We start from the raw sequence: 21,302 nt of genomic DNA, 5'->3' as shown, positions 1-21,302 counted from the left end.
TACGTCGTATAGTGGCGAAAGATATAATATCGATTAAACGCTATAAAGATTGGACACTCACATATCAATTTTTTCTAAATAATCCTTTTTAATTGTGCATGCCAAAGTTACACTGATGTTTCTTCAAACAACCAATGTAGCTATCATATACATGCACCATTGTTAGTCTTGCATTCAGATTCATTAGTCTTGGATGATTTAAGGTTCTATTATGAAGTAGTATATGTAATATTCATATATGAATTCAACGGGTACGCAATTTATGAAATGGAGGCTATGTAATCATATGAGGTAACACTTTTAAGTAGCGGACTACAATATCCATTTCTTTTGTGTGACTACAATATCCATTTCTTTTTGTGCGCCACTACAATAACACATCAATGCATTACATTTAAAGTAGATAACTAATGGCACTAAATTATATATTTACACGAGAAATACATAGACTGAGCGTTTGATCCCTTTTTTGTGAACGCGCCTCTACACCTGTACAATTGGCCGCGGCCCATCCATGTTATTGGTGCATCATCCCGAGTTATTGTCTTTTTTTCTGGCGTGGACTTCACACCAGTTATTAACTGCTCTCGTGTGCCCCATGTACACAGTCTCGCATGACCTTCCTGCTAGCACTGTCCAAAATTAGTTGAAACTGGATACGAATGATCCGGCGGGCAGCAAAATGTCCCGCCTCCTTCTAAAATTTCCGCCGCCTAGTCTTTAGCATGCGAAATTCCCCTTTTGTCCTTGGTGCACGGAGAACAACAGTTACAATATGACCCTCATTTACATAATAGGTCGGGGCTGCTTTGGTAACTTCCGGTTCCCCCCACCACACGGCACCCCATTTCCTCTCCCTTCCCGCAAAAATGACTAACTCCACAACACCAGAGCATCTTACATCACGCCGTCCGTACTTCATCAGCCTTTCTACCCCTCCCCTCTCCAAACCCTAGACTGCTCATCCACCGGCGTACCAGAGCTCATTCACCTCTAGCGGCGTCCACCTCGCTGGATCTGCTTCTGCGCCACATCTACCCCTCCCACCTTCCCTAGAAACAAGTATACTGCTCATCAACCACTGTACCACAGCCCATTCAGTGCTGGCCTTGTCCATGGTGCCGGATCTGCTTCGTCGGTACTCTCGTCAACTACAACGCATCTGCAGTGGCTCCTTCATACTCCCCACCGGAGACGCTTCGTCCACACCGCCCCCCCGGAGCCGCCCCATTGACGCCCCTGTCGACGGCCTCTGATCCTCTTCACCGACACCTTCCTAAACCTTACCGGAGCCGCTTTGCCGACACCATCGTCAACCCTACCGGAGTATCTTCACCTATAACATTCTCAACCCTATCGGGGCCGCTTTGCCAATGCACAAGTCCACGACCTCAGATCCGCTTCATCGCACCCTCGTCCAACCTACCGGAACAGCTTCTGACGCCCCGTCCATGACCACAGATCCGCATCGTCGACACCATCCTGAACCCAACCATCAGAGCAGCTTCACCAACGCCCCCGTCCACGGCCTCAGATTCGCTTCGCCCGCACTGTAGTCCACCGTAACGGATCCGCTCCATAAACACCCTACTCGATAGTTCTAGATCTCATTACCGGACGCTGACAGCTAGCGCAGCGTCATCACCATTGACGTTTCTATCCTGATTCCCACTATGTGGCAAGATGCCAAGCATCCGCCATGGCCTAGGTAATTGTCAGCTTTAAACCCGTCCATCATCACTTGCCAGATGTACTTCAAATATAATAACAGGTCGCTGTTATATGTTATGTAGCTGGCAAAAACTACAAGGACAATGTTTCTTCTGGATCTAACATCTTGGCCAACCAATTTCCTGGACTGAGGCATTGCTATGATCTTGTAAGTGTGTCTCTCTCTCTTGTATTGTCGTGTGCCTGCCAGTGTGCTTTGCTAGGATTTTTGACCAGTAATCCCTTTGTGCAGACAATGATTTCTACTGGCTGCTAAATTAGATACGTAAATGTCATACATGATACTCACTGGCACAGAGGTAGTACATTACACAAAATCGTAGGTGGCATGTAGGAATTTCAGTGCACTACATTAGGCTCCCTTAGAGTGTCTGCTAGTCCAGCACATAGAGTCATGGCTAGTTTATGCTATGCACACAATCGTTAATTGCTGGTTTAAATATGCACAATGAATATGCAATGTCTTATCATGTAGAGATGTCTGAAATTAGCCATGTTAACTTGCAGATAGGGTCGCAACAAAAAAGTCCAAGATGTATGTGGCAATTTCATGGAACGTCATAAAAAAAGGAGAGGCGTCGGTGAGCCTATACAGTGTGCTATGGTAGGTCACTCTGTCCCAGTTCTCTTGCAGGATTGTCCCATTGCAATCATCGTGACATGTTATTTGTATGTCAGTTCTATTGGCCAAGTTTCTTAGGGACAGTTATTTCGAGTTATCCTAAGAAAATAAGCACCTTTGAATATAAGCTCCAGGTAATAAGCCAACTAGTTCTTTTCATTGCCTGCCTTTTCAGCTTATCTGTGGTATGATCAGTGAAAAGTCTAGATTGTATTATATTTGTCATTTTTCTGTCCATATGAAAACTAATTTGACTTGCAAACATCACAAATTGAGCCCAGTGCAGTAATTAATATGGTAGGAAAACATACCATAAATATTTTGTTCAAAATGCAAATACAAAGATACCATCTACTTGGCACAATCTACTTTGGTGAATGTCTTCCATAGAGATCCAATTGCCTAATTTAAATGCAGAACGCATGACCTAAATTTAAATGAAGAACAATTATTTATCGAAATTCAATTGTCCAAGTGGATGGTTATTATCATATAGCAGCACCACCTGAAAGCATCATATAGCAGCAACATCAGCTCATAGCAACTCATCATACAGCAGCAGCAGCGTGCAATTCATCATATACCAGCAATAGCTCATAGCAATTCATCATGTAGCAGCAGCAGCAGTTCATAGCAATGCATCATATAGCAGCAGCAAAAGTAGCTTATAGCAGTTCATCGTATAGTGGATCAGAATGAAAATTTGGCAAAAAATCAGGGGAGATCCTCACCTTGTTGGATGAGCTCATCCTTCAACAGCACCTCATGGCCATGGCCTAGGAGGAGGGGAGGGGGAAGGAGGTGCCTTCTGCCATAGTGTGGCATCGGTCGTAGTTGTGCGGCACCCACCGGAGTAGTGCTTTGGACGGACCACAGTAGAGCAGCTGTTGGAGACCATGAGAATGAGGGGCAGCGCCAGAGGGAGGAGCAGCCAGGGAGATTTGGCCCTACCTGCCGTCCATGTAGCCTAGCTTGACAGAGCATCGTCGAGGACCAGGCCAGATGGGACCAGTGGTGACGGCTTGCTAGAGGAACCCTAGCGCTGCAGGCAGGGAATCGAGGTAGAGGGAAAGGGGAGAGGAGATGCAAGCGGGCAGGGCAATGAACGCTTGCGTGTTTGTTTTTACTTGAGGGTCAGGTGTGACACGGGCGTGAGCAGTGGCATTTTGAGTGTAATATAGGCAGACAACAGAGTTATTTCACTATTCCCCTTCCCTTCAATTTTTAGTGAGCTTTTACCTGAAACACCCCCCTCTAAATCGAAATAAGTTAAGCCCAAGCCCATAACTCAAAAATTACTTCTTTACATCTTTTATGGCTTATTTTGACAATAAGCTCAAAAAAGGCGGAATAGAACACGCCCTTAACCTACAATTCAATTGTGCATGCAATGATGAATCACTCCTGCCTGCTATAGTGTACATTTAGGCATCATCATACATGGCATAACCTAATACATGTGCATTTCATTATAGAATCTGAAATATGCAATGTTTATGTTAGTTCATACGCTGCACATGATGTTTAAATGCCCCTTAAATCTGGTCAGTCAAGTGATGGTCTTTAAGCCTCTTTCTATGCTTGTTTTCTTGATATGTAAGATTTGCTCACACATCTGTTCAATTGCTTGTTTGTATCAGCCAGCCATACTAGGAATGTTTGCTTTGACTACTTGTTGTTCTTGACCTAACAGAGCTTGTCAACGATTTAAACGCTGGGGGCTACTGTAGTGGGGGCTTGTATAACTCATAGGTGGCATAAAGGTTTGGTTGTACACTAAAGTAGGCTCTCCAAGAGTACCTGGAGATCCAGTTCGAAGGTATGCCTAGTTTTTACATAGTGCACACATAGTAAATGCTCATTTCATTCTGTGCAAGAGATGTGGCATGTTTCATTATGTGGTGTTGTTTTGTTATAATATCATCCTTTTTTGTTGTTCACAGACTGGAAAGTATGCATATTTATCTTCCATGGAGACCAGTAACTAGTTTGTGTCACCATGCAGAGGGGGTGAAATGAAGATAAGATTGAGAATTTCCAAGTACAAGATGTTAGGAAGGAGCCTTGCAAGAGAAGTAGGAGCAGCACTGAGCCTATTCAACCAGTTAAGGTAAGTCACACTGTATTACAATTACCAGGACATCCTATTTGTCTGAAATTGTGCTTGCGTAGGGTTTTTCACCTGTAACCCAGTCATTGGGCCATTGATTAAAAAACCCTCCACTCACTACTATATGATGTTCTATTTTTTTGTAAATCAGATGTATGTAAACACATTTTATTGTGTCTGTTCACTCATTACGGATGTAGTCTACTTTTAAATATCTAAAACATCTTATAGTAGTGAACAATGTGAAATTGCTTCCTGCCATGATAGAGTTGTTGATGTGATAAATGTCATAACCAAATGCATATTCACATCATTAGCCTCCGTATCTGTCGGGGGGATGAACCCCGGGCAGGCAACGGAACCCGGATCCTTTTTCAAAACAGCGGGGCCGCATCGCCGCACAAACCAACGCGCGCCTGGCCGGGTCGCTCGACCCAGCAAGGCCCGCAACCCAGCCAAACTCTCCGACCCGGCATGGTACATCGACCCGGCAGCAGCAACTGGCGCAAGACAACTCAACCCAGTGCTGCCGTGGCTTCCCCAGCAAGCCAACCCACCCGTGGCGTCCACGGCAACCCAGCCACGGGTCAGCTCCTGTCCCATCCAGGCCGTACGATGGGATGAGACTTCAGTCACCGATGACCAAGACAGGAGTGTTCCCACCCATGCCTATGGTCAGCCGGAGCGTGGCAACAGTGCCCCTTACCTACCCACTGACGAGGGCTGGCGTGGCAACAGTGCTCCCGCCCTCACCGCTGACGACAGAAAGCGGCAGCCTGACAGAGAGCACTGTACACGACTCGACCCGGCCACGCCCTGATGATCGACACGACGACACATAGTCCCCCTAGGCACGCGGGGCCCGCACCTAGGGGAACCCGGCGAACCACAAGCCCACAAGCGGGACCCAGCCCGGTACCCCGGACACTGACAATATGGACCCACCGACTCGGCATATTACCATTGTAACCCTGGGTGGGTTAATCTATAAAACCCGCCAGGAACCCACGCCCACAGGGGCAAGCAGCATGAGATAGATGATAGCAAAGAAAGAGAAACACCAGCAAGCATTAGACTAGCCACCTAACGGCAGCACCGGAGAGAAGGAGCAACCCAAGCCTTGGCCAGCTTCCTTCCTCCTCCATACAGCTCCAGGAGCAACATTGTACTATCGATCATCCAACTAAACTCGGCAAGACTAGGGGTGTTATCTCTCCGGAGAGCCCCGAACCTGGGTATGTCCGGCGTCCCACGCCCGCGCATGCCAACCTCGCCTCTGGAGCCCACCAGCGCCCTCGAGCCTCATCCTCTCTTTAGCCATCCCTTGGCATCTGCCGTGCGCCCACCACGACAGTTGGCGCCCACTGTGGGGCACCTCGAGGAGCTGGCCGGGAGCATGCTTCAGACGGGGCCCTTCTCCTACTCCGATGAGTTCGTCGCTCTGGCGGATGATGTCATCGGCGCGCTCGCCGCCTCCTTCACCGTGTTGCGCATCTCTGATGCGTTCGCGGTCGACAAGTACCCTAGTGAGGTGCTCAGCTACTCTGACTCTCCGCTCTCCCTCAGCGGCGGATTCGCTGTCGGGGCGATGGACGCCCATGGGAAGGTTTTCGTCACCGGCGATGGCGCCTCTTCCTTGTCGAGCAAGGCGAGGAGGGTCGCGGAAGCCGGGGCTGCTGTGACACGGACCGAGCCGTCCGACCGGCTGCGTGCCGCGATGTAGAGCCTCTGCATCCCCATCGGCACCGACATCGACGCCACCAACGTCACCGAAGCCCGAACCCAGCTTGAGGATAGGCGCCAGGAGATGCTGGACCTGTTCGAGACGCTGGCCGCCAGCAGGCGTCGCCTGGAGGCCGCTCAGATGGAGCACAACACCGCCCACAGATTCATGCCCGCCGCGGCCGAGCCAAGCCGGGTCACCGATACTCGCGCCCGGGGAGGAGCGATCGGCCGGGCCTTCGGCGCCGTCCGGACCGTCTATGAAACCCCAGTCAAGAACACGCGCGCTGCGGAGGCAGCCACGGTCGACCTCGACCAACTCACGGGCGAGGAGCTCAAAGAACGCATCGGGAGGACGCGCGAGCACCTCCACACAGCCAACACCCAGCAGGATTGCCTCAACCAGCTCACCAAGCCGGCGGGATCCGGCTCCGCCCGCCTTGGCGGACCCGGCGAACTTCTGCACACGGACCCGACGCAACCTGGCCACCACCGCCACCGATGCTCTGGGCAACGAGCCCGCCCCGGAGACCCAGCACGGACCCGGCCAACATGGTCGGCGTCCGGCTCCAACCGACCCGGCCCCTCGGGGCCTGGCCGCCAGTCGACTCGGCCCGCGCGCCATCAACGACGCCGACGCGCGCCACCGCCTTGATCAGCTTGCTCGCTCCTTGGAGGTGGAGGAGAGCGGTGCTATCGGACCGACGTGCTTCGGGCCATGCATCCGGGAGGAGCCCTTTCCCAGGGGGTTCGTGCTCCCCCACGACACCCCCATGTACAACGGGACGGTGAAGCCAGAAGACTGGCTCACCGACTACACCACGGCCATTGGCATCACCGGTGCCAATCGTCGTCTCGCCATGCACTACGCATCTCCCATGCTCCAGGGGTCGGCCCGCACATGGTTGAACAGCCTGCCGATGGGCAGCATCAACGCGTGGGTCGACTTCGAGGAAGCCTTTGTCCGCAACTTCACGGGGACGTACAAGCGACCCGGTCACCCCAGCCAGCTTGCCATGTGCGTACAGGGGCCGGCGGAGACCGGCCGCGAGTATCTCGCACGCTGGACCGAGCTCCGGAACAGCTGCGAGGGCGTCCATGATGTCCAGGCGATCCAGTACTTCCTCAGCGGGTGCTGAGATGGCACCCTCCTCAAGCACAAGCTTCTACACTCCGAGCCGGCCACCATGGCCGCGCTCATGGTGATGGCGGACAAGTGGGCCAACGCCGACTCCGCCATGAAAATCCAGGTGGCGTTTGATGAAGCCGGCAAGGCGAAGCCGGTTCATCCCCCAAAGCCGGCTGGCGAAAGCAGCCAGCAGCAGCATCACCAGAACAACAAGCGCAAGGCCGACCAGCTGGTGCAACATCACGACAACCGGCTCGTCGCGGCCGCCGAGCCCGCGGCGAACCTGGCAACGAAGCGTCGGCAGACCGGCAAGATGGCGTGGCAACCCGCCATGAGTTTCGAAGAGATGCTCGACACCCCATGCAAGCACCATAGTGGAGCAAGACCCTCCACGCACACGCTTCGGCAGTGCACCATCACCAAGCGCATCATGAGGGGAGACGTTCCGCCTCCTCCGGCTCCGGCTCTAGCTCCAGGCGCAGGGCAGCCGCCTCTGCCTCCACCACCGCCTCCTGCTGGCGGCGCGATGCGGAACGCCGCCTACTCGGACCAAAATGCGGCCTACATTATCTTCACCAGCCTCGATGACGACAAGCGCAGCGAGCGCCTCCTTCAGCAGGAGGTGAACACCGTCGTCCTGGCCAAGCCGGACTTCATGCACTGGTCGGATCGCCCGATGACCTGGACCCAGGAGGATCACCTGGTAGTCATGCCGAGTCCGGGTGGATACGCCCTCGTCCTCAACCCTACCATCATCATGTGGCACACATGCAAGTTCTCTCGAGTCCTCATCAACGGCGGTAGCAGCATCAACCTCCTCTACCACGACACGATGACCAAGCTCGGCCTCAAGGCCGAGGACCTAGAGCCAACCCGGACAGTCTTCCACGACATCGTACCCGGCCTCTCCTGCTCGCCCATTGGCCGGGTCTGGCTTGATGTCCTGTTCGGCGACAGCAGCCACTTCCGACGCAAACCGGTCTGGTTCGAGGTGGTGGACCTGTCGAGCGCATACCATGCATTGTTGGGCCGGCCCGCGCTCGCCAAGTTCATGGCGGTTCCCCACTACGCGTACCTGAAGATGAAGATGTCGGGTCCCAAGGGCCTCATTACCATCACCGGCGACTACCGCAAGTCTTTGGAGTGCGCTCGAGATGGCGCCAAGTTGGCTGAGTCCCTTGTCATTGCCGAGGAGCGGCGCCAGCTCGACCGGATCGTCGCCCTGGCCGGTGAGGCCTCCGCTGCGTCGATCCCGACCCTGGAGCCGGACAACAAGGCCGCCTTCAAGCCCTCCAAGGAGACCAAGAAGGTGAAGGTCAACCCGGAAGACCCCAGCTGCAGCAAGTACGTTGTTGTAGGCGCCCGCCTCGACAGCAAATAGGAAAGCGAGCTCGTCGACTTCCTCCGTGAGAATCGGGATATCTTCGCATGGACCCCCAAGGACATGCCGGGTATCCCGAGGAAGTACGCCGAGCACAAACTTCACGTCCGCAAGGACGCCAAGCCTGTCCGTCAACCCCTCCGACGATTTTCTGAAGAGAAGAGAAGAACCATTGGTGAAGAGGTCGCCAAGCTTTTGGCGGCCGGCTTCATAATGGAAGTGTTTCACCCCGAGTGGCTGGCCAATCCAGTCCTCGTCCTGAAGAAGAACAAGACCTGGCGCATGTGTATCGACTACACCAGCCTTAACAAGGCCTGTCCCAAGGATCCGTTCGCTCTCCCGCGGATCGACTAAGTCATCAACTCGACCGCCGGGTGCGAGCTCCTGTCCTTCCTGGACGCTTACTCCGGCTATCACCAGATCAAGCTGGACCTGGCCGATGCCCTGTAGACGTCATTCATCACGCCCTTTGGGGCGTATTGCTACATCACTATGTCGTTCGTCTTGAAGAACGCCGGCGCCACCTTCCGACGCTGCATGTAGAAATGCCTGCTGCCGCAACTCGGCCGCAACATCCACGTGTACGTGGACGACATCGTGGTGAAGACCAAGCAGCACCTCACGCTCCTCGACGATTTGAAGGAAACATTCGCCAACCTCCGTGAATACAAGGTCAAGCTCAACCCGGAAAAGTGCGTCTTCGGCGTCCCGGCCGGAAAGCTACTCGGCTTCCTCGTCTCGGAACGCGGCATTGAGGCAAACCCGGAGAAGATCAAGGCCATCGAGCGCATGCGCAAGCCAGCTCGGCTGCGCGATGTCCAGAAGTTCACCGGATGCTTGGCCTCGGTCAGCCGGTTTCTAAGCCGGCTGGGCGAGAGGGCGCTACCCCTGTACCAGCTGATGAAGAAGACAAGCCCGTTCGAGTGGAACGGCAAGGCAGATGAGGCCTTCCAAGACCTCAAGCGCATGCTCTCCACCGCACCAGTCCTAGCCGCGCCGACCGACAAGGAGCCGCTATTGCTCTACATTGCCCCGACCTCACGGCTGTCAGCATGGTGCTGGTGGTCGAGCGACCAGAGAAGGGCAAGATCCAAGCCGTCCAACGACCAGTCTACTACCTGAGCGAGGTGCTCTCCATCTCCAAGCAGAACTACCCGCACTACCAGAAGATGTGTTACGGCGTGTACCTCACCGCCAAGAAGCTGAAGCAGTACTTTCAAGAGCACGTCGTCACCGTCGTCAGCACGGCGCCTATCAGAGAAATCATCAGGTGCCGGGACGCCTCTGGCCGGGTTGCCAAATGGGCGATCCAGCTAGCCGCCCACACCATCCTCTACGAACCCCGCACCACGATCAAGTCTCAGGCCCTAGCTGATTTCCTCGTTAACTGGACCGAGACGCAGTACTTGCCGCCGCCTCCCGACTCGACGCATTGGCGCATGCCCTTCGACGGGTCCAAGATGTGACTCGGCTTGGGGGCCGACATCCTACTATCATCTCCGAAGGGTGACCGGCTCCTCTACGTGCTCCAGATCCACTTCGCCGCCTCTAACAATGTCGCCGAATATGAAGCCCTTGTGCACGGCCTCCGGCTTGCCAAGGAACTCGGCATCCGGCGCATCCTGTGCTACGGCGACTCGGACCTGGTGGTGCAGTAGTGCTCCGGCGAGTGGGACGCCCACGACTCCAACATGGCAAGCTACCACTTCCTCGTCCACAAGCTGTCCGGATCCTTCGAGGGCTGCGAGTTCCTCCATTTCCCGCGCGCGGAGAACAAGGCAGCCGACACGCTCGCCAAGATCGCCTCGTCATGTCAAGCCATCGCCGGACTCCGAGTCCGTCCATGTTCCAGAAGACCCGGCTGCACCGCAAGCTGGCCCGGGGGCTGCTGAACCCGGCCCGGGGGCTGCTAAACCCGGCCCGGGGGCTGCTCAGCTCAACCCGGCCACCATCACCCCGGACCCGGCCATCACCATCTCCAACCCGGGGGCTGCTCAACCTGGCTCGGGGACTGCCGACTTGGAACCCACCCTGGTGCCATCTTCGCCATGGTTGCAGCCCCATCTTGGGCCCTGCCGATATCAGAATTTCTGGAGAACGGGGTTCTCCCCATGGACGAGATCGAAGCTCGGCAAGTTCAGCGCCAGGCGTCCGCCTACAGCATCATCAACAATGATCTCGTCAAGCGCAGCTCTATCAGCATTTTCCAACGCTGCGTCGAGCAGGATCGCAGCATCGACATCCTCCTCGACATTTACCAGGGCGAGTGCGGGCACCACGCCGCATCGCAATCCCTAGTGGCCAAGGCGTTCCGCCACGGTTTCTACTGGCCCACGGCCCTCGAAGACGCCGAGTCACTCGTCCTCAAGTGCGAGGGGTGCCAACGCTTCAGCAAATGCAGCCACCAGCCGGCGTCAGCACTCCGCACCATATCGATCGCCTGGCCCTTTGCAATCTGGGGACTCGACATGGTGGGACCCTTCAAAACCGCTCGAGGCGGCATGACGCACTTGCTGGTGGCAGTGGACAAATTCACCAAGTGGATCGAGGCAAGACCAATCAAGAAACTGGACCGGCCAACAGTCGTCCGGTTCATCAAGGACATAGCAGTGTGCTACGGCATGCCGAACAGCATCATCACCGACAACTGCACCAACTTCGCCAAGGGCGCGCTCGACCAATACTGCTCCATCTCCGGCATCCGCCTCGACCTGGCCTCCGTGGCACATCCGTAGTCCAACGGCCAGGTCGAGCGGGCCAACGGACTCATCCTGTCCGGCATCAAGCCGCGACTCGTCGAGCCACTCATCCGCTCACCTGGTAGTTGGCTTGACGAGTTGCCAGCAGTTCTCTGGAGTTTACGCACCACGCCAAACCGGTCAACCGGGTTCACCCCGTTCTTCCTCGTTTATGGAGCCGAAGCCATCATTTCGACTGACATCGAGTTTAACTCGCCGTGCGTCGCGATGTACACCGAAGCCGAAGCCAGAGAGGCACGCGAAGACGGTGTTGACCTGCTCGAAGAAGCGTGCCTTCTGGCACTTAGCCGTTCGGCTATCTACCAGCAAGGCCTGAGGCACTACCACAGCAAGAAGATCAAGCCCCTCGCATTCCGCGAGGGCGACCTCGTCCTCCAACTCATCCAAGAGCAGGCAGGCCAGCACAAGCTGTCCCCTCCATGGGAGGGCCCATTTGTCATGAGCAGGGCCTTGCGCGATCGCAACGCCTACTACCTCATCGACGCGCGCAAGTTAGAGAAGCACAAGAAGGACACCACTGGCGAAGAAACGACACGGCCGTGGAACGCGGAACTCCTCCACCCGTTTTACAGTTAGTCGCACGAGTGTATGTATCGTCGCCTTTTGTAAACGCATGAAACTATGGGGTCCCCGAGCGAGACTCGGGGGCTGCCTTTTGCCGACCAATTTATTGCGTCCCTATTTTTCTACATCACTTTACCACTGAACCCGGCCACCGGCTCGACTCGCTAGACCCGGGGGCTCGGGGGCAGGCTGGCTCGGTCGCCACCCCGCCGCCTTACTTGGTGATTCCTGATAAAGTTAGGATGCCATGGGACCCCACTTCGCCCTAAAACCGCAGATCCAGCTTTGGCTGTCGACAGGCAAGCACAACGGGCCAAAACTCCTCTATGATTCATACACTAAGTCAAAGGCCGCCGGGTCGATCAACCCGGCCCGTCACTCATCAAATAAGTAGCTGCACGACCGGCTGCTCACCAACTGGCCAAGCCGGATTGCAGCCACCCAGCCCAGTGGGTGTTTCGCTCGCGCTCAATGCTTCTAAGAACCCAAGTCCTGCGCGCCCCTCTCGAAGAATCGAACTCCTTGTCACGGACCGGAGCCTCGGCCGTCTGACTCACGTGGGGGAGGTTTTGAGAGAGGAAAAGCGTATGAAATCGGTTCGACAAAGCGGAAGGCAAAGAGCAAAAAAGCACTCACGACATTTACACACAAATATTTAAAGAAAAGGCCCACGGCCAGAGTTCATTACACCCTAAAAAACCCCAGTGGGTGGGTGGACCTGCTACTTAACAGTTTTCTACACAAAGTTTCTCAGGCATCCTCAGCGCCGCGTCGCGATGTCGACAGTTCTCCCCTACTGGCCTTCAGGTCCAGCGAGGCACTAGTGTCCTCTTCGGCATCCGCGTCGCCGTAGATGCTCGTCTCCTCTGAGCTCCCCTCCAGATCGCGAAGAAGCAAGCCGTAGTCGTCGCCATCCACGAACCCGCCGTCTTCCGTCCGCTCTGGATGGACCTCGTCGTGGAAGGCGAACTCGGCAATGTAGTTGGCCCGGGAGGCGATCCGTCTGGCTTGTTCCTGCAGCAACTGCTCCGAACCGGCGCGTTGGCCCATCAGCCCGTCTAGCTGAAGATCCGGATGCCAAGACAGCATGATCCGGAGCGCCATCTCAGCACCGGCACGGGCGGCGGAAACACGCCACTCGCCAAGGCAGTCCGGGCCCATCTCCAACCAATGCGCCAGGCGCGAGAAGATGCACAGATGGACGGAGTCCGGCCACATGGTCGTCGTCATCGCCGTGCCGGCCCGGGACAGCCGCTCCATCTGCGTCCCCAGGACCCGCAGGAGGGCCTCAGCAGCAGCGATGATCTCCGGGAAGGTCCCGGACGTCAGCGGATCCGTCCCAGACCCAGCAACGCTGGTCGGGTCACGCTGATAGAGGACGGCTTCCTCCGCCAGCCGTTGTGTCTCCGGGAAGGCCCCTGTCGTAAAAGAAGAAGCAAGTTAGAAGAACAACAAGGAAGAAAGGCAGGGTCCCGACCCGGCAAACTACAAGAAACAACACTTAGTGGAGAAGGACTCTTCCAGGTGTTGCGCCTCAAGCAACGTACCATGCCGCTACCGCTCCATGGCGCGATCGCACTCCTCGAGCGCCTTCTCCAGATCGGCCGCCTTAGTAAGGGCCACCCTCAGCTCGGCGTCCTTGTCTTCGCCGCCTTCTTGGCCGCCTCGCGGCAACGAGTCTCGTCCTGATGAGCCTCCTCAGCCGCGGTGGCCTGCTCCCGCAGGTGATCCACCTTGGCCTAGAGCCGGCCCTTGTCGTCAGCCAGCTGGCCGCACTGCTGGTCCGCCTCGACTAGGGCCTGCTGTGTCTCCTCCACCTTGGCGGCCTCCGCCTTAAGGAGCTCCACCTCGGTCTCAAGGCAGCTCTTGTGACCCGCCAGCTGCTCATGCACCCGGTTGGCCTCATCAAGAGACCGTCGGGCCATGGCCGCCTCTGCCCTCGCCTATGCCGTCTCGACACCAAGACGGCCGGTATCGGCAACAAGCCGGTTGTAATGATGACCGGCCCGGAGCAGCCGGGTCCGCCAAGACAGCACCTCGTCTGCAAAGAAGAAGAATTCAACAGCAGAAAAAAGACAAGACTTAAGATTTGGCCCAACTGTTACATAGTTGGCCCAAATCTCGGGGGCTACACCCAGTGGGTACGCTAGCACGCCCCCACTAGAAAAGAGCACAAGAGTACCTGCGGCAACGTGAAGCTCCTCCTTCTTGGCAGCAAGTTGGTCCTTGAGCTCCCGATGCTTGCCCAGGAGGCGGTTGAAGGCGGCAACCCGAAAGGCGTCAAGATGCTGAAAAAGACAGAAGTCAGAACAAGGCCAACGCTCTTAAGATTCGACCCAACTACTACGTAGTTGGCCCAAACCTCGGGGGCTACACCCAGTGGGTGTGCTGGCGCGACCCCACAAAGAAGAAATTGCAAGGAAACAAAAGAAACAAGACTTACCAGAACGGCGCGCTCCATGTCGCGCGTCCGCTCCACCTCGGCCTGGGCGAAGGCCTCAAGTCGCTCCGTCCGGCCTCGCAGGCGGCGGCTGACGGCGTCCAGCGCCTCCTCCTCCTGGGTTTGGGGTCCAAAGACGGCCGCGCCCCTGCTCCGCGCGGGCTGTCGCACGGCAGCTCGGCGCCCTCCCTATCGGGGCACCAAGGCGTACTCCCCGCTGGCCGCTTGCGACGAGGCCACCACCTCCTACGACACCCCTCCCAGCGTCGTCGGCAACCTGGACGACGGGACGCCCTGCGTCACCACCTCAGGCGCCGCCGCCCGTGGTGCCTCCTCCATAGCCGGTGGCGCCTCCTGCGCCGCCGCCCGCAGCGCCTACTCCAAGACGATGCCGCCTCCACCTCCATTATCCCCCGCGCGCTCGACCACTTTGGCCCGCGACGGGGTATCGCCCCCACCTCCACGACCTCCTGGTCGAGGATCACCACCTCAGCCTGGCCTCCACGGCCGCGCTCCCTCACTGACGATGGCTCAAAGACCGTCGCCGCCACCATCGTGCCCCCTGGCATCTCCCGCCAGGCCGGCACTGTGCCAGCTCGCGCCCATGCCGACGCCGCCTCGAGCTCTGCCTCGGCCCGGTTCCTGTCTCGCCAGGCCAAGGCTTTGGCATCTTCGGGTCCAGGCCGAGGTCCGAGTTACCCCGTCCCTCCTCCTCGGCCAGGTCGGCGAGGTCGGACCGGCTCCTGCGGAACGCAGCCCCCTCAGTGGCCGCATCCTCCGCCGCTGCCCTCGCCAGCGTGATTGGTGACCTGAAGAAGAAGGCAGAACAAGCAAAAAAGAAACAAGACTAGCTCAAGAAATCCAGGCGCAAGCAGGAATCGAAGCTTACCCCGTCAAGACCGGGACCGGGGTCGGCTTCCCGCGCTTCTTCTTGGCCGGCCTCCCAGGCTCGGCCGGGTCTGCCGTGTGCTTCGGGGCCCGGGGTCACGGCACGACGCTGTCCTTTCCATGCGGGCGGCTCAGCGCTGCCCTATCCGAGGACCCGGCTCCGCCTGTGTTGCCGCCTCCCCCGCCCAACACCGCTACACCAACAACTGGCGTCAGCATCGCCTACACCATGACATGATCAACAATTCAAGACAAATGAAGAAGGAAAGATTCAAAACTTACTCGCGGGACGCATAGCGCCGGCGTCGGACTCGGCCACCTCCTCACCACCGTGAGCCGCGGGCTCCTCTGGTGCCACCGGTGCCACCTGCAATGGAGCCCGAGCATAAGGATGCCAGCTCGCGTTCAGAAGTATCTCCCGCGTCGCGTCAGGACGAATAAGAAGATGCGTAGCAGCAAAGTAAGAAGATCAGACGCTCACCTGCGGTGCCGGGTTCGACTAGCTATACGGTGCCTTGCCGAATCGCCAGTCCTCTCCAATGTTGGCCTTGGAGATGTCGTTCAACCGCGCGCCACCTGCTCCGTGAACAACCGCGTCGACCCCGTGCGATTGGGGTCCTGAAGACCGATCATTTCGCCAATAAGGCAGGAGCGCCTTTGAAGCGGACGGACCCTGCGGGTGATGAGCGCGGCAAGGAGGCAGTGCCGATGAGCCCCTCCTGCGTCCTCATCACCGTCACCCGCTCGCAGAGATTGAAGATTCCCTGCGACTGGCGCTGGAGCGAGTAGCCCCAGTTCGTTTTCACCTGCGGCGGCTCGACGGTGAAGGGAGGAAGATTAATATGGCCCGCACCATGGTTGCGGAGGTAGAAGAAGGAGTTCTGTCACTTCTTGGCAGAATCCTCGAGCGGGATCTTGGGGAATCCGCCCCGACCGCTTCGAGATGACGGCGGCACCGCAGTCGGCGAACTCCCCGGCCGACGGGCCCTGCTGCTTCAAGCAAAAGAAGCGCGCCCAAAGGTCGATCATCGGCTCGACCCCCAGGTACCCCTCACACAGGGTCGCGAAGCCGGAGAGCTCGACGATGGCGCCGGCGGAAAGATGGTGCGGTTGGAGCCCGAAGAACTCCAAGAACACGCGGAAGAAGGTGCTCGTCGGCAGCCCGAAACCACGCTCGAAATGTGTGAGGAAGACGACGCGCTCCTGCCCCTCAGGCTGGGGCCTCTGCTTGCTGCGTGGCAGAAGGACGACGACGTCCGTCTCCAGCGGCAGGCGCCTCGAAGACCGAAGATAGGTGATGTCGTCGGTGGTGATAGTCGAGCCCATCCAGGAGCCCGACGGCAGCGACATCGCCGGAAGAAGAAGAGAGAGGATGAACGACGGAGGAAGCTCTCCTCACGGCTACGAGCGCAGCTGTGCGTCGGTGGCAAAGGGCAGAGCAGGAGTAGGGGGACAGGAGGGTGCGAGGGAGAATGATGTCCGCCACCCCCTTGCCCCCCTCGATTTATAACCCCCGAATCAAACGTGGGGGAGTGGGATCGTTTGCACATGCCCGTTCCACTACCCCGCAATAAGTGCGCACGTACACACGCACTAACTGCTCGGGGAAGTGCAACCGGCCCCCAGACGCCGCAATAAATCTGCATGCATGGACCAAGGGCATGCGGCGGCGGGCCCCGGCCCGTCGCCCGGTCCCGTCACGCGTGTGGCCTGTCAGGCCCCTCCGACTTCCGGGCGCCACGTGGCGCCTGCGCGAAGCCCAAGGGATCGCCTCGAGATTCGACGAACTCCTCGGTTCCCGCCACGACTGGGATGTCACGATCCGGTTTCCGAGAAAATCGGCACACAGTGGGTGTTGCCAGGCCCGGCGCTCGCGGAATCCGCCTTGCTCAAGGGGGAAACTGCGAAGGCCCACTCATCCGAAGACGGCGGACCTTCACAGCTTCGGGGACTACTGTCGGGGGGATGAACCCCGGGCAGGCAACGGAACCCGGATCCTTTTTGAAAACGGCAGGGCCCGCATCACCTCGCAAACCAGCGCGTGACTGGCTGGGCAAGGCCTGCAACCCGGCCAAACTCTCCGACCCGGCAAGGTACGTCGACCCGGCCGCAGCAACTGGCGCAAGACAACTCAACCCGGCGCAGCCGTGGCTTCCCCAGCAAGCCAACCCACCAGTGGCGTCCACGGCAACCCAGCCACGGGTCAGCTCCCATCCAATCCAGGTCGTACGATGGGACGAGACTTCAGTCACCGATGACCAAGACAACAGTGTTCCTACCCATGCCTATGGTCAGCCGGAGCGTGGCAACAGTGCCCCTTACCTACCCACTGACCAGGGCTGGTGTGGCAACAGTGCTCCCGCCCTCACCGCTGACGACAGCAAGCGGCAGCCTGACGGAGAGCACTGTACACGACTCGACTCGGCCACGCCCTGACGATCGACAAGACGGTGCACAGTCCCCCTAGGCACGCGGGGCCCGCACCTAGGGGAACCCGGCGAACCACCAGCCCACAAGCGGGACCCAGCCCGGTACCCCGGACACCGGCAATACGGACCCACCGACTCGGCATATTACCATTGTAACCCTGGGTGGGTTGATCTATAAAACCCCCCAGGAAGCCACGCCCACAGGGGCAAGCAGCATGAGATAGATGATAGGAAAGAAAGAGAAACACCAACAAGCATAGGACTAGCCACCCAACGGCAGCACCGGAGAGAAGGAGCAGCCCAAGCCTTGGCCAACTTCCTTCCTCCTCCATACAGCTCCAGGAGCAACATTGTACTATCAATCATCCAACTAAACTCGGAGGACTAGGGGTGTTATCTCTCCGAAGAGCCCCGAACCTGGGTATGTTCGGCGTCCCACGCCCGCGCATGCCAACCTCGCCTCTGGAGCCCACCAGCACCCTCGAGCTTCCTCCTCTCTTTAGCCATCCCTTGGCATCTACCGTGCGCCCACCACGACACTATCATTACTAGGATATTGATTACATACTAGTCGAGATACTTAATAGGGGCAAACAATATTACATTACTTATTCTTTTTTTATAGTAAATGTAGCTAGGCCATGGATGTTATTGAGGCGTGCATGTATGCATGCTGCCAACTCAACAGTTCAATTGCTTGTTTGTTTTAGGCATAGTTAAATTGGTCTTTTCAATTGCTTTATTTGTCCTCAGTTAATGAGATGCCCAAACAATGATGCCTCATGTTGGCTACTTGTATAACTATTAGTTGACATAATTAAAGGCCTTACCATTTAATTACTCTGGCGAAGTGTAGCTGAAGCTTTGAAGTCTATTAACCAACTGTTACTGCATGAGGCTCACAATCCAGTTTATACTAGGCTAATGATTGCATAGTTTTGCTTGTTGTAGTAGGTTTGTATGAATCCCTTTGCTCTTCATTATGCTCCCTAAGACTTTAATTGAGCTACAGAATGGGCAACTGCTTTCTTATACGCAACTTGCTATCTAAATTTGTAACATGTCTATGTTTTGGATTTGCCCCAAGATCATGCTCCTCTGGTGACCTAAGAGAGATTTATGTATGCGGGCTGCACAGACTACCATTTTTATAATTTTTAAAATATCACCTGCTTATGCTTCATGACATGTAACATTATTGTTAGTCATGTTTTGCCATGTACAAAATAGTCTGTCTTGCTCGCTTCACTGTTGTAACCATATTTCTTCCCTAGTCATGTGTACTTACAGAAACATTTCAGGATGAAGTGACATCAACACAAAGATCTGCGAGCAGTGCGGCATGGCCATTGCCAAATGATTATGGATTGGAATTGGAATGTGCTGAAGTTCTCAAGCATCAACTAGAGGTGGCAAGCCAACGTTTACATGATTCTGAAAGTGCATTCAACAAGTTGAGACTGGACTTGCAAGTATTAGATGTAGGAGTCAAGAAAATGAAACGAGAGACTAAGGTAACCATGAAGGAATTGGAGATTTTGTAGACTGAAATTTGTGCTATCTGAATCTGACCAATCCTATTTTCTGAAGAGATTATAGTTCAAATGGTAAGTTCTATTAATGCACGTCCATGATGTATGAGCTGTATTTGCCTAGTGTACGTAATTTTTTGTTTGTGTATGCTTTATTATCACTGGTGCCGAACAATAATGCCCAGTGGGTATAATCGGCTGTAATTTCTTTATTGTATTGTGTAGGATTATTCTACACTTCTATGCCCTAGTCTCTTTATTGTATGATGTATGTTTTTTAGAGGTGGTAGTATAGAGTAGGATAATTCTTTGAATATGCTATATCGTTCAAACAGGGGCCAACTCGCCCAAATGTTGTAGTGACCATCCACGGGTCGTATGGTCCATGGGCCTTCTATGGGCCATTGGATCCATGGGCCTTCTATGGGAAGTCGGATCCGTGGGCCTTCTACAGGCCATCAGATCCATGCGCCTTCTACGGGCCATATAACTGTTTCGCCAAACGTGGGCCATACTATTCGTGGACCAATAACGGTCCGCCAAATGGTCCGTAAACGGGCTAGAGTGGAAGTCGTCTATTTTATGGCCCGACCATAATGGGCCTTTAGTAGGCCGTATTTGATGTTGCTATGAAAACAGCCAAATGGGTTAACGAGCCACAAACAGGCTGACTGTAACCATGGGCTGAATTTGTCCCACAAGCGGGACATGCTAGTAACGGACCATAAGTAATCGAATTCTGGAAATGAGCCCAAGAATAAATGGGCCCTTAGAAGGACGAAAGTTAACACGGGCTGGAAACGGCCGATGGAATAATGGGTCATTAATGGGTATAAAGTGATACACTGTTCAATATGGGCCAATTTCTTCTCGGGCCTTTAGTGGGCCCAGAGTTACAAAGGGCCTCCTTTGGGCCGAAAGACGTCATGGGCCATACATGGGCCGGAAGTTACAATGGGCTGGAATCATATTGGACGGCCCAGATGACGCTACTGGGCCAAATTCGGGTAGGCTGTAACAGGCCGTGATTTAGTGGGCTGTAAATGGGTTGTATGCGAAGAGGTCGTTAATATGCTTTTCATGGGCTAGCATGCTACCTTTTAACCAAGTCAAATGGCTGGCCTTTTCACTAGAATGGGCCTCCGTTGGGCCATGCCACGTGTCGATGTATCATAGGCACCTTCAGTCCAATGAGTGGATGACATCTGTCCCAATAGTGAGGCGACACGTGGTTCCTCTGGACACTGAGAATTTTACACATGGAAAATCCCCATTGGTCAGGGTTGTTAACGGGTTATCGGATCCAAACCGGAACCCGATAGCTTAACGGTGACCCGTTACGGTGGATTCCACGTGCCGGTCACCCTTGACGAAAGAAATTCTATGACGCATGTGTAACGCCCCGGATGCAACTTTCCATTTTCGTATCTCCAACTCTTGCCTTTTCCAGAGATGTGTTATATTTTTTCCTCCGTGGTTGGGTTTTTGTTTTTTTTTGTTTTGCTTTTTGTTCAGGTCTTGCATTTCATCTCATGTCATCATTTGCATTGCATCGGCAATCGTTGCCGTCATTGTTTTCATAAAGCTTGCACCCATTCGTAGTTGCTGCGTTCCCCCCTTAATTTCGTTGACCGTTCCGAGACCAACCATGTTTGCATTTCCCTCTTGTCAGACCACCTAACCTCTCTGCACGCCACCAACCCCCTCTTGCGCGCGTCCGAAAATTGTCCCGAACCCGAACCGCTCAGTCATCACCGTTGGATTCGGATCATCCCCAAACATCTATAAAACATCCCTGTTTTCTTATTTGGACTCCCTGCCTATTTTTTCTAGACATTTCGATTGTGATCGAAGGGACGGATTAACCCCTAAACTAACCTAATCCAACTACTATTTAAACCGACCTAACCCTAAAATCTCGGATGGCTGTCCCGTCCTTCCCATCCTCGCCGCCACCCACCTACATTTCTTCCTCGGGATCCCCTCATTCCCCCG

This window comes from Triticum aestivum, chromosome 1B, assembly GCF_018294505.1.
Source record: "Triticum aestivum cultivar Chinese Spring chromosome 1B, IWGSC CS RefSeq v2.1, whole genome shotgun sequence".
NCBI classification, from domain to species: Eukaryota; Viridiplantae; Streptophyta; class Magnoliopsida; order Poales; family Poaceae; genus Triticum; species Triticum aestivum.
This window is presented reverse-complemented; position numbering follows the sequence as displayed.